This window comes from Calliphora vicina, chromosome 3, assembly GCF_958450345.1.
Source record: "Calliphora vicina chromosome 3, idCalVici1.1, whole genome shotgun sequence".
Taxonomy (NCBI): Eukaryota; Metazoa; Arthropoda; class Insecta; order Diptera; family Calliphoridae; genus Calliphora; species Calliphora vicina.
The window spans coordinates 123,678,539-123,692,394 of record NC_088782.1 but is presented as its reverse complement, the minus strand read 5'-3'; positions in this window follow the sequence as shown (position 1 = coordinate 123,692,394).

The following is a 13,856-nucleotide window of genomic DNA, read 5'->3' as shown; positions in this document are numbered from 1 at the left end:
ACAGGGAATTTGTTCGAGAGTTAGGTCGCTGGTTAAGTAAATGGACTACGGAGCGGCTGCTGTTGCCTGTTGAATACTGTGTCTTCGGTTGGAAGTTTGGTTTCGGACGATTGATTATCCAAGCTATTTAAGGCTGCAACCTTGATGTGTTCTTTAATAGAGGGTTGAGAGTTAGGTCGGTTAGTAAATAGACTACGGAGCGGGTTCTGTTGCTTGTTGAATACTGTGTCTTCGGATGGAAATTTGGTCTCGAACGATTGTTTTTCCAAGATATTTAAGGGATCAACTCTGATTTATTCTTCAATACACCGACTTTGGTTGAGAGTTAGGTTGGTGGTTCAGTAAATGGACTACGGAGCGGTTTCTGTTACCTCTTTAATACTGTGTCTTCGGTTGAATGTTAGGTTTCGGATGATGATTTTTCTAAAACATTTAAAGGAGCCACCCTGATGGATTCTTCAATACAGAGAGTTGAGAGTTAGGTAGTTGGTTCAGTAAGTGGACTACGGTTGGAAGTTTGGTTTCGGACGATTGATTTTCCAAACTATTTAAGGCAGCCACGTTGATGGATTCTTCAATACAGGAACTTTGGTTGAGAGTTAGGTCGTTGGTTCAGTAAATGGACTACGGAGCGTGTTCTTAGTAGAGTTTCTTAGGTCGAGTTTTAAACTTTTCCAAGTTATTTAAGGGAGCCACCTTGTTGGATTCTTCAATACAGGGAATTTGTTCGAGAGTTAGGTCGCTGGTTAAGTAAATGGACTACGGAGCGGCTGCTGTTGCCTGTTGAATACTGTGTCTTCGGTTGGAAGTTTGGTTTCGGACGATTGATTATCCAAGCTATTTAAGGCTGCAACCTTGATGTGTTCTTTAATAGAGGGTTGAGAGTTAGGTCGGTTAGTAAATATACTACGGAGCGGGTTCTGTTACTTGATGAATACTGTGATATTTAAGGGATCAACTCTGATTTATTCTTCAATACACCGACTTTGGTTGAGAGTTAGGTTGGTGGTTCAGTAAATAGACTACGGAGCGGTTTCTGTTACCTCTTTAATACTGTGTCTTCGGTTGAAAGTTTGGTTTCGGATGATGATTTTTCTAAAACATTTAAAGGAGCCACCCTAATGGATTCTTCAATACAGAGAGTTGAGAGTTAGGTCGTTGGTTCAGTAAGTGGACTACGGTTGGATGTTTGGTTTCGGACGATTGATTTTCCAAGCTATTTAAGGCATCCACCTTGATGGATTCTTCAATACAGGAACTTTGGTTGAGAGTTAGGTCGTTGGTTCAGTAAATGGCCTACGGAGCTTGTTCTTAGTAGAGTTTCTTAGGTCGACTTTTAAACTTTTCCAAGTTATTTAAGGGAGCCACCTTGATGGATTCTTCAATACAGGGAATTTGTTCGAGAGTTAGGTCGCTGGTTAAGTAAATGGACTACGGAGCGTATTCTGTTGCCTGTTGAATGCTGTGTCTTCGATTGGAAGTTTGATTTCGGAAGATGGTTTTTCCAAGATATTTAAGGGAGCAACCCTGATGGATTCTTCAATACAGGGACTTTGGTATTGAGTTAGGTCGTTGGTTCCGTAAGTGGACTACGGTTGGAAGTTTGCTTCCGGACGATTGATTTCCCAAGCTATTTAAGGCATCCACCTTGATGGATTCTTTAATACAGGGACTTTGGTTGAGAGTTAGGTGGTTGGTTCAGTAAATGGACTACGGAGCGGGTTCTATTGCTTGTTGAATAATGTATCTTCGTTTGGAAGTTTGGTTTCGGACGATGATTTTTCTAAAACATTTATGGATTCTTCAATACAGAGACTTTAGTTGAGAGTTAGGTCGTTGGTACAGTAAGTGGACTACGGCTGGAAGTTTGGTTTCGGACGATTGATTTTCCAAACTATTTAAGGCAGCCACCTTGATGGATTCTTCAATACAGAGACTTAATTGAGAGTTAGGTCGTTATTTCAGCAACTAGACTACGGAGCGGGTCTTCGGTTGAAAGTTTGGTTTCGAATTATGGGTTTTCCAAGCTATTTAAGGCAGCCACCTTGATGGATTCTTCAATACAGGGACTTTGGTTGAGAGTTAGGTCGTTGGTTCAGTAAATGGACTATGGAGCGGGTTCTGTTAAAGACGTGACATCAGTTGATGGTTTACAGCAAGTCCATCAGTTGACAGTTGACTGTCAAAGCTGTGATTTTAGTCGACTGTTCAGCATGGATGCTTCTTTCGGCTGCTCTATACAGAGAGTTTGGTTTAATAGTTCAATGTAGTGAAGAGCTTTGATTCAATACTGTGAGTTATATTGTCTCTTTCTCAGAAGCTTTAAATAAATTTGAATAACTGAAATCTTTGTTAAACCCTAACTGACAAACCGTCCCTAAAGCATCCCTGCCAACAACAACCAAAAATGATTTGCTGCAAATAAAAACCTTTCTAAATGCTTGTCAAGTTTGCTACCATATATTTAAGTATTCTTAAAGGCCACTTTTATGCTGCTGCTCTTTTGTTATTCCTCATCCTTCAGCTTTCAGTGACTTTGACCACAACTCGGCTGAGGCAATGTGTTACGCTTTTTTTTGTGTGTTTTTTTTTTTGGTTATGTTGTCGTGTTGCAGCCTTAAGTTTAACAGCATGTCTAACATATGTTATCTTTACAACTGCCACCACAACTCATACACACAAAAACATTACTGTTTTAGGATTTCGTTTCCTTTTCACTAAAACTTCCTTGCAATTTTTTTCTGTCTTGTTGCTGCTGGAAACTAAAACATGGCAGCAGAGATGCAAGCCAGCCAGCCAGCTTGTTTGGTTTTACTAATAGACCATTTTGTGTACTAGGCAAACAATTTAATATACACCTTTTTTTTATATTACATGATGATATGCTGAATCTTCTTTATACAGATTTTTTGTAGTTTTGTGTTGCATTGCATGTTTTTTCTCTTGAGTTTTTATCATTGTCTTTAGCACTGCTTTAATATTAAATTAAAGCCTGCGGCTGAATAATTTCGTTTTGTTTTATTTTCTAGTTTAGAACATAAAAGACCAACAAAAGCCATTAGTAGTAGAAGATTTTTATAATATTATTGTGGGTACCATAAATTTGATATGAACGAAAAATTCTTTGTTTTTAAAATCAACACTGCTTTAGGTTAAAAAACAACTTTATTATAATTGGCACTGAAGCAAGCAATTTATAAGAGATGGAGAACAGTGAGAGAGCTAGAAATGTCATAAACTATTTAAGGCAATTATGGATTTTAAAAGGTTTTAAAGTTTTTTTTCTTGAAAAAAAAAATCATTAAAAAATAAACTTTTTTCAAAAAGCAATTTAAGCTTATAAATAGGGGTTTATCATTCATTTAATAGTAAAATAACATGTCTTTTTTCTAAATTTGTAATTTTTTCTGTGAAACTTTAAGTTTTATTTCATGTTCGAAAATTCGAACTTAAATTCGAAAAGTGATTTAAGGTTAAAATTTATATTTTACTCACAAAATACTATAATTTCTTATAAATTTATGAATTTTCTAAAAAAATCTTTAGTTTTAGTCATGTTCGAAAAATCGAACTTAATTTCGAAAAGTGATTTAAGTACAGAATTTGAGTTTTAAAGCTTATTAATCTTAAAATATTATAGTTTTCTATAAATTTTCTTTGAAAATTCTTAGTTTTGGGTTATGTTCGAAAATTCGAACTTAATTTCGAAAATCGCTTTTGTGTTAGAATTTGATTTTTGAAGGTGTTTAATTATGCATTATCTTCTTTTCTAATAAATTAATCAATTTTTCACTAAAATTCATAGTTTTGAGTCATGTTCGAAAATTCGAACTTAATTTCGATAATAGATTTAAGGCCGTAATTTGCTTTTAAAAGATTTTTAATCGCAATTTTGTAAATTTGTAAATTTTTGATGAAAATTCATGGTTAAATGTCATGTTCGAAAATTCGAATTTAATTTCGAAAATAGATTTAAGGCGGTAATTTGCTTTTAAACGATTTTTAATCCCAAAATTTTAAAATTTCTTATCTAAATAAATAAAAATCAAAGGTCGTTCGTTGGTAATTGCATCAGTAGAGAACGGCCGGACCGTTTAATCAACAAAAGTAGCACGATCTGTGATCACTCATATTTCTGACCAAAAATCGATTTTTTATATAAAAACTCAAAATATCTAAATTCGCTAATAACTTGGCCAATAAGCGTTTAATCAAGAAAAGGAGCTCGATCTGTGATCACTCATATTTCTTAACAAAAATCGATTTTTTTATATAAAAACTCAAAATATCTAAATTCGCTAATAACTCGGCCAATAAGCGTTTAATCAATAAAAAGAGCTTGATCTGTGATCACTCATATTTCGGACCAAAATTCGATTTTTTATATAAAAACTCAAAATATCTAAATTCGCTAATAACTTGGCCAATAAGCTTTTAATCAATAAAAAGAGCTCGATCTGTGATCACTCATATTTCTGACCAAAATTCGATTTTTTACATAAAAACTCAAAATATCTAAATTCGCTAATAACTCGGCCAATAAGCGTTCAATCAAGAAAAGGACCTCGATCTGTGATCACTCATATTTCGGACCAAAATTCGATTTTTTTATATAAAAATTCAAAATATCTAAATTCGCTAATAACTCGGCCAAAATGCGTTGAATCAAGAAAAGGACCTCGATCTGTGATCACTCATATTTCTGACCAAAAATCGATTTTTCATATAAAAACTCAAAATATCTAAATTCGCTAATAACTCGGCCAATAAGCGTTGAATCAAGAAAAGGACCTCGATCTGTGATCACTCATATTTCTGACCAAAAATCGATTTTTCATATAAAAACTCAAAATATCTAAATTCGCTAATAACTCGGCCAATAAGCGTTTAATCAAGAAAAAGATCTCGATCTGTGATCACTCATATTTCTTAACAAAAATCGATTTTTTACATAAAAACTCAAAATATCTAAATTTGCTAATAACTTGGCCAATAAGCGTTTAATCAAGAAAAGGAGCTCGATCTGTGATCACTCATATTTCTGATCAAAAATCGATTTTTTATATAAAAACTCAAAATATCTAAATTCGCTAATAACTTGGCCAATAAGCGTTTAATCAAGAAAAAGAGCTCGATCTGTGATCACTCATATTTCTGACCAAAAAGCGATTTTTCATGTAAAAACTCAAAATATCTAAATTTGGTAATAACTTGGCCAATAAGCGTTTAATCAAGAAAAGGAGCTCGATCTGTGATCACTCATATTTCTGATCAAAAATCGATTTTTTATATAAAAACTCAAAATATCTAAATTCGCTAATAACTTGGCCAATAAGCGTTTAATCAAGAAAAAGAGCTCGATCTGTGATCACTCATATTTCTGACCAAAAAGCGATTTTTCATGTAAAAACTCAAAATATCTAAATTCGCTAATAACTTGGCCAATAAGCGTTGAATCAAGAAAAGGAGATCGATCTGTGATCACTCATGTTTCTGACCAAAAATCGATTTTTCATATAAAAACTCAAAATATCTAAATTCGCTAATAACTCGGCCAATAAGCGTTTAATCAAGAAAAAGACCTCGATCTGTGATCACTCATATTTCTGACCAAAATTCGATTTTTTATATAAAAACTCAAAATATCTAAATTCGCTAATAACTCGGCCAATAAGCGTTTAATCAAGAAAAGGAGCTCGATCTGTGATCACTCATATTTATTAACGCAAGCATTTTTTTTACTTGGACAGGACAACTGGTCAGCTAGTAAATTTCTAAATTTTTTAATAAAATTCTTCGTTTTGGTTCATTTTCGAAAATTCGAACTTAATTTCGAAAATCGCTTTTATATTAGAATTTAATTTTTAAAGCTGTTTAATCATGCATTAACTTCTTTCCCAATAAATTAATAAATTTTTCACTAAAATTCTTAGTTTTGGGTCATGTTCGAAATTCGAACTTAATTTCGAAAATAGTTTTAAGGCCGTAATTTGCTTTTAAAAGATTTGTAATTGTAATATCTTAAAATTTCTTATAAATTTGTAAATTTTCCATGAAAATTCTTGGTTATCTGTCATGTTCGAAAATTCGAATTTAATTTCGAAATGGCATTTAAGGCTAGTAAAAGCTTTTTTAAGCTGTTTAATCATGAAATACTATATTTTGTTATAAATTTGATAATATTTTAATGAAATTCTTGGTTTTAAGTCATGTTCGAAAATTCGAACTTAATTTCGAAAATCGATTTTGTCCTAGAATTTAATTATGAATTTACCTTTTTAATCATTAAAAAACTTAATTTCTTATAAATCTGTAAATTTTCTGAATAAATCTGTAGTTTTAAGTCATGTTCGAAAATTCGAAGTTAATTTCGAAAAGCGATTTAAGTATAGATTGAGTATTATAGCTTTTCATTCTTAAAATATTATAGTTTTCTATAAATTTTTTAAATTTTCTTTGAAAATTCTTAGTTTGGGGTTATGTTCGAAAATTCGAACTTAATTTCGAAAAGTGATTAAGGCTAAAATTTGAGTTTTCAAGCTTTTTAATCATAAAATATTAGTATTTCTTATGAATTTGTAAATTTTCATTGAATTTTTTTAGTTTGGGGCCATGTTCGAAATTTCGAACTTAATTTCGAAAAGTTATTTTAAGCTAGAATTTAGTATTTAAAGCATTTTGATCATAAAATATCATAATTTCCTATAAATTTGTAAATTTTCTTTGAAAATTCTTAGTTTTTGGACATGTTCGAAAATTCGAACTTAATTTCGAAAAGTTATTTAAAGCTAGAATTTAATTTTTAAAGCGTTTTAATCATAAAATATTATAGTTGCCTTTAAATTTTTAAGTTTTCTTTGAAAATTTTTGGTTTGGGGTCATGTTCGAAAATTCGAACTTAATTTCGAAAAGTTATTTAAAGCTAGAATTTAGTATTTAAAGCATTTTGATCATAAAATATCATAATTTCCTATACATTTGTAAATTTTCTTTGAAAATTTTTGGTTTAGGGTCATGTTCGAAAATTCGAATTTAATTTCGAAAAGTGATTTAAAGCTAGAATTTAATTTTTTAATCGTTTTAATCACAAAATATTTTAGATTCCTTTAAATTTTTATGTTTTCTTTGAAAATTCTTAGTTTGGGGTCATGTTCGAAAATTCGAACTTAATTTCGAAAAGTTATTTAATGCAAGAATTTTATTTTTAAAGCTTTTTAATCATAAAATATCATAATTTACTATAAATTTGTAAATTTTTTTTAAAAATTCTTACTTTAGGATCATGTTCGAAATTTCGAACTTAATTTCGAAAAGTTATTTAAAGCTAGAATTTAGTATTTAAAGCATTTTGATCATAAAATATCATAATTACCTATACATTTGTAAATTTTCTTTGAAAAGTTTTGGTTTAGGGTCATGTTCCAAAATTCGAATTTAATTTCGAAAAGTGATTTAAAGCTAGAATTTAATTTTTTAATCGTTTTAATCACAAAATATTTTAGATTCCTTTAAATTTTTAAGTTTTCTTTGAAAATTCTTAGTTTAGGATCATGTTCGAAAATTCGAAATTAATTTCGAAAAGTTATTTAATGCAAGAATTTTATTTTTAAAGCGTTTTAATCATAAAATATCATAATTTACTATAAATTTGTAATTTTTTTTTAAAAATTCTTAGTTTAGGATCATGTTCGAAATTTCGAACTTAATTTCGAAAATCCATTTTAAGCTAAAATATGGATTTTAAAAACTTTTGATCATAAAATATTATATTTTAATACAAATTTAAAAAAAACTATATTTTTAAAGATGTTCGAAAATTCGAAATTAATTTCGAAAATTTTTTTAATGCAAAACTTTTATTTTTAAGGCTTTTTATTATAAGTAAACATATTTTCATATACATTTTTACACTTTCTAAGAAAATCTTTAGTTTTATGGAAGTTCGAAATTTCGAACTTAATTTCGAAAATTAGTTTAAAGCTAAAATTTTAATAAAATCTTAATTATTCATTGAAATGTGTGCATTTAAAAGAATTTTCGAATTAATTTGCTTACAAATAACTACCATTTCACTTGAATTATAATCTTTGAAATGTTTATTTCCACTTCCTTTGCTAATCTTTTTGTCATTATTTGCATTTAAATTTCTACTTCCTTAAACTCTGCCTTGCCAATGATGCACCACTCAGCTACTTAACATTTTATAGAGAAATAAATCATATTTCTATGCACAACAATTCCTAGCAAAATCAAATGGGTTTTTGGTATAAGAAAAGTTTTCGTAGCTTCTACATATTGTGTCAATTATTGCATGCAACATGCCACATAAACTAAGCAATAATGTCAGCATAATCAAATACAATACGATACACAACTACAACTACAATTGCAATGGCAAGAAAACCAAAGCAACAGCAACCACAAGTGGCATGTAGCAATATGTTGTTGTGCCAGAGTAGTGTTGTAGGAATGATTGGAAACTACTCCTAGTTTATCTTAAATATATCTGCACATGTACTTACAACTGTTAGTTTGTTGCACATACAGCCACATACTCGTGCTCAATTCCTTGAAGTGCTATAACATTGACGGCATGTTAGATATTTATGCTTTTGACATGCAAAGTAAATTGATTTTAAATTGAAAATATAGAAAAATACAATATGTCTGTCTGTACATATAAACTAGTGGAAAACTAAGCGTTAGAATTGTATCCGGTTATTTGCTGGAATCCTCTGTTTCATCTTCAGTTACATTTATCTATCTGTTTATTTATGTTTGTGTTGAAATGTGCAAATATTGTTTGTTGTTGTTGTTGCCCCTCGTAATATGATGAAGTTGCAACCACGATGACAATGATGATCACATCATCTTTGGTTTGCCAGCAAATGTTAAATTGCTGCTGAGGCTGGTTTTTGGTTGCTTCCACCATCAGCTTCGTCATCAGTTTTCCTTTATCGTTGGTTTGGCTGTTGCAGTTGCTAGTTGACGATGACAATGCTTACGTGTCTGTATAAAAACAAGTGTCAACTTTGATCAAAATCATCTTGTTGCCTGTGGGCTATGAAAATGATGCAACATGGTTTGATACTTATATAATGTGGGCAACAAAAGGCACAAAGTTTCAGACTTAACTAATTCTTAGATGTGCCAAACTAGCTGTCCAAAATTTAATATAAATCCTAAGAAGATCTCAACGAAACTTTGGATTCTCTAAAGTCCTTAATAAGTCTCCTTCTTATGTGATCTTCCATATTGAAGTTAAAAAAATGTCTCCTCACATTTGCTTCGGCAATGAAGTCCTAAATAAATAAGTCTCTCTCTTATGTGATCTGCCATCTGGAAGCCAACAAAAAGTCTCCCTCTCATTTGCTGTGAATTCTCTAATGAAGTCCTAAATATGTCTTCCTCTTATTTGATCTTCCATCTTGAAGTCAAAAATAAGTCTCACTCTCATTTGCTTTAACGTTCTTACTCTAAAAAAACTTTGGATTTGCTTCTGAAGTCATAAATAAGTCTCTCTCTTATGTGATCTGCCATCTTGAAGCCAAAAATAAGTCTCCTTTTCATTAGCTTTGGCCTTCTTATTCTAAAAAACTTTGGATTCCCTGATGAAGTCCTAAATAAATCTCCCTCTTATGTGCTCTTCAATCCTGAAATCAAAAATAAATCTCTCTCTCTTTTGCTTTGGCGTTCTTACTCTAAAAACCTTTGGAATTCCTAAATAAGCCCCTCTTTTATGTGATCAGCCATCTTGAAGTCAAAAATAAGTCTCCCTCTCATTTGCTTTATCGTTTCTACTCTAAAAAACTTTGGTTTCCCTTAAGAACTCCTAAATAAGTCTTCCTTGTATGTGATCTGTCATCTGGAAGCCAAAAATAAATCTCTCTCTCATTTGCTTTGGCGTTGTTACTCAAAAAAACATTCGATTCTTTAATGAAGTCCTAAAATAGTCTTCCTCTTATGTGATCTTCTATCTGATAGTCAAAAATAAGTGTCTCTCTCGTTGGCTTTGGCGTTATTACTCTAAAAAACTTTGGATTACCTGATGAAGTCCTAAATAAGTCTCCTTCTTATGTGCTCTTCCATCCTGAAGTCAAAGATAAGTCTCTCTCTCATTTGCTTTGGCTTCTTACTCCAAAAACTTTGGATTACCTAAGCTAAGTCCTAAATAAGCCTCCCTCTTATGTGATCTGCCATCCTGAAGCCAAAAATAAGTCTCCCTTTCATTTTCTTTGGCCTTCTTACTCTAAAAGACTTTGGATTCCCTGATGAAGTCCTAAATAAGTCTCCTTCTTATGTGCTCTTCCATCCTGAAGTCAAAAATAAATCTCTCTCTCTTTTGCTTTGGCGTTCTTACTCTAAAAACCTTTGGAATTCCTAAATAAGTCCCTCTTTTATGTGATCAGCCATCTCGAAGAAAAAAATAAGTCTCCCTCTCATTTGCTTTGTCGTTCATACTCTAAAAAACTTTGGTTTCCCTTAAGAACTCCTAAATAAGTCTCCCTCTTATGTGATCTACCATCTTGAAGTCAAAAATAAAACTCTTTCTCCTTTGCTTTGGCGTTCTTACTCCAAAAACTTTGAATTCCCTAAGCTAAGTCCCAACTAAGTCTGCTCTTATGTGATCTGCCATCCAAAGCCAAAAATAAGTCTTCCTTTCATTTGCTTTGACGTTCTTACTCTAAAAAACTTTGGATTTCTTTATGAAGTCATAAATGAGTCATCCTCTTATGTGATCTGCCATCTTGAAGTCAAAAATAAGTCTCTCTCTCCTTTGCTTTGGCGTTCTTACTCCAAAAGCTTTGGATTCCCTAAGCTAAGTCCTAAATAAATCTCCCTCTTATGTGATCTGCCATCTTGAAGCCAAAAATAAATCTGGATTCCCTAATGAATTCCTAAATAAGTCTCTCTCTTATGTGATCTGCCACCTTGAAGTCAAAAATAAGTCTTTCTCTCATTTGTTTTCACTTTGGATTCCCTTATGAAGTCCTAAATAAGTCTCCCTCTTATGTGATCTGTCATCTGGAAGCCAAATATAACTCTCTCATTTGCTTTGGCGTTGTTATTCTAAAAAACTCTGGATTCCCTTATGAAGTCCTAAATAAGTCTCCCTCTTATGTGATCTTCCATATTGACTCCAAAAATAAGTCTCCCTCTCTTTTGCTTTGCCGTTCTTACTCTAAAAATCTTGGGATTCCCTAATGAACTCCTAAATAAGTCTCTCTCTTATGTAATCTTCCATCTAGAAGTCCAAAATAGGTCTCCCTCTCATTTACTTTAAAGTTCTTACTCTCTTTACCCCTACTATGGCCCCCTTCAATCTTCAATAAAACCCATTTCAGCTAGAAAATTTGTGCACATTATATTTTAATGCTGATGTCATTCATTTAAATCAGCTCCTATTTGTTGGGCATCCAAAACGAGGATCCCATCGATTGAAATTGAAAGATTTGTGAGTAATTGCTTATGAATATGAATGGAAAAAAAAACATGTAAAGGAAACACAAATAAATCAATAATGAAATTCTATAGTTAAATATAAAATAAACATAGAGAAACAATATAAAAAAAACGGCAAGAATTTTAATAAAGCAAAATGTCAATTAGTAATTGTAATTGAAAACATTGCTTCAAAGTACTAAGAACAAGCAAGGAAAGCTAAAAAAAACGGGAGCATTAAAAAAATAAATTAAAAGCAAACAACAGGATCATGCAAGATAATGAGATTTAGAGATGAAAAAAAGAAAGGAGGAAGGAAAATGAAATTACAGTAAAAACAAGTAAGAGTCGTATCATTAATTTTTTAAAATCCCACAGTTAAAAGTCTAAAGGGGTAAAATCGCACGATCTCGGTGTCCAGTTCAAAACACCTCTATGTGAGATGACCATGTCCCCAAATCGATCGTGCGGTATGTGCAATATGGAGTGAGCTGTGTTGCACGTAAAGCCTTGCTGTTGAACCAACATGTACTTGCTGGCCATATCATCCAATTCAGCCCAAATGAAGTTGGTAGTTATCGACCTAAAGCTCTCGCCGTCGACGATGATTGAGCGAAACATTAAGCTTAATTCCACATCCTTTAATTTCTCTATTAGTTTCAAGGAAATTCCAAAATTAATTGATAATGATACCCCTTTTTCTTCATTTCATCTGATCGCCCTTCCTTTCCCCCCCACCCCTTCTGTATGTATTTCCTCAACAAAATGTTTGATAAATGTCTTTATATCAACCAATAACAGCATTAAATAAAATGTTAATTTTTTACTACACAATCTACAGACGATTTGTCAATATATATTTATTAGATACGCCACTATATACTAAGCCTAAGACTAATAATATAATAACGTATGTACTGCTGGTAATAAGTAAAAATAAAATAAAAAAGAAGAAAGACAACAATGCCTTGAAGGCATTATCTAGAATCAACAAGTACTGTTATGCCATAGACGTATGTATTAGCTGACGTACCCGAGATGAGTGATGAGCATTGAAAGCGAATTATTTTAGTCGCTTCCATAGACAGACTTAACAGCAACAACAAAACACTGGCGAGAAACGTGTCAACTACACATGAGTGCCCGCCGTGTTACATGGCATGGGAAGATGATGAGATGATGTTTGGGTAATTGGAATTGAGGCGATGAACTAATAAGATTTTGCAGAGAAATTTGGATATTGGATAGTGTAGGGAAGAAAAACTCCTGCTTGGGAAACCTTCCGGAATCTTTGTTCTGCAAATGTTGAACTGTAAGATTTATATCTGCTTTTAAAAAGGAAAAACACCTGCGATAAACAAACAATCAGGTATGTGATGAAAAACGATTTAGATGCAAAAACGATTTGAAAACGACAAAAGGTGTGATGTGTTTGTTTCAATCGTTTTGTTATATTAGTTTCAAATTCGAATTTGTTTAAAAGGGAATTTATTGAAATTAAATGTTCACATTAATTAAAGTAAACAAAGGAGAGTTGCTTATTTTGTTGTTTTTTGTTATAAAAATGATACGTTATAAAACAAAAATTGATAATGAAATCAGTCGAAATTCATCACACCTAAATCGTTTTTGAAATTGATTTCAGTTTTGAAAACGATCGTTTTTCATCACATGCCTGAATATCTACTAAGTAAAATTAATTTAAGGCATGGACTCCTTGGTATGGTATTCAGGCAGCCGTCCAAAACCTTCGTCTCGTACAGCTCACTTGGGTCCAATAATCGTTCCCTTTATGATACCTGAAGGTGAAAAATTAAGACAGAAAGAAGGAAAAGGGAAATATAAATTAAAGAAAAGGAAAATCTATAGATTAAGGCCCTAATTTTGTAAATCACGTCACCAAAGTGATGTTTATGTGCAAAGCAAAAACAACATTTCACACATTTTAAAAATTTGTTTTTGTTTTGTGTACACAATTTTCAAATTATGAAAGGCAAATCAACGCTTGAATTTTTGTGCGTTTGTTTGGTTCACAATTTGTACATAAAACAAAAACAAATTTTTGAAATGTGTGAATTGTTGTTTTTGCTTTGCGCATAAATATCACTTTGGTGACGTGATTTACAAAATTAGGGCCTAAGTTATAGTGAAATTTCGAGAAAAGAGTGTATATAAAAAGAGAAAAGAAGGAGGAGAGGGGTCGAGAATTCAAAGAATTCGAATAACGCAAACCATCATGGGATGGTTGTTGGGTCCCTAAGAGGCATAATTTGCAAGTCTGGTCTTATCAACCATCCGCTTACCCTAATAAAGGCGTCTATACACCTTAGATCCTTCACAGAAAATCCGGAGAGGGTACTCAGGCATAGTTCACCTAACTGCCAGTGCCGGGCAGTTACAGAAGAAATGTAGGA